The sequence below is a fragment of the Hipposideros armiger genome, unplaced genomic scaffold (assembly GCF_001890085.2).
Source record: "Hipposideros armiger isolate ML-2016 unplaced genomic scaffold, ASM189008v1 scaffold_100, whole genome shotgun sequence".
Classification (NCBI taxonomy): domain Eukaryota; kingdom Metazoa; phylum Chordata; class Mammalia; order Chiroptera; family Hipposideridae; genus Hipposideros; species Hipposideros armiger.
In genome coordinates this window covers 531,230-532,074 of record NW_017731450.1, presented here as the reverse complement: position 1 = coordinate 532,074, position 845 = coordinate 531,230, and positions in this window count along the sequence as shown.

The following is an 845-nucleotide window of genomic DNA, read 5'->3' as shown; positions in this document are numbered from 1 at the left end:
AATATATAAAGAGTGCCTACAAACCAATAAAAGCAAATATTCACAAGCCAATAGAAAAGAGAGCAGAGCTAATGAAGAGGCAGCACACAGAAAAGAAATGTTATGGCCAATTAACACATAAAAAGAAACTTGGCATCATTAGGGTCAAGTGAATAAAACAAAAACAATATTTTTTTTCACTCAATAGATTGCAAAAGTTTTCCACTGTTACAAGAATATGGGAACCTGACATCATATAATTCTGATGCGAATGTAAGTTGGTGAAACACTTATTGAGCCCTAATTGTCAGTATCCATCAAAACTTTGACTTCTGTTTGATCTAGTTAATGCATTTCCTGGAAAGCCTTTTTTAAGAACACTACCATAAAGTTTAAGAATATTCATTGCTGCACTGTGTTGTACAGCTGAAACTAATTCTAAAAAATGTGTATTTCATAATAAAAAATAATTTAATTAAAAAAAGAATATTCATTGCTACATTTGATATAATAGTAAATAGTAAATATAATGCCCATCAATGGAACAGTGGTGAAATAAATCATTGCACAGTCTACCATGGAAAAATGCAGTCCCAAAGTTATTGAAATGATGGGGTAACACTGTATGTACTGACCTGAAAAAGTGTATTCATATTATTAGGTCAAAAAGCAAATTTGAAGGAAAACGTGTGTTTAACATGATCCTACTAGTGTTATGGCATAATGTATGCACATGTTTATATGTGTCCACATGTAAATGCATAAAATAGGATAAAATAAGCAGGAAACGGGAATGTCAGTGGAGGGTGGGGGGGCCTTGGATGGTTTAGTCTGTAGACGTGTGCATTGATTGAATCACGTTGGAA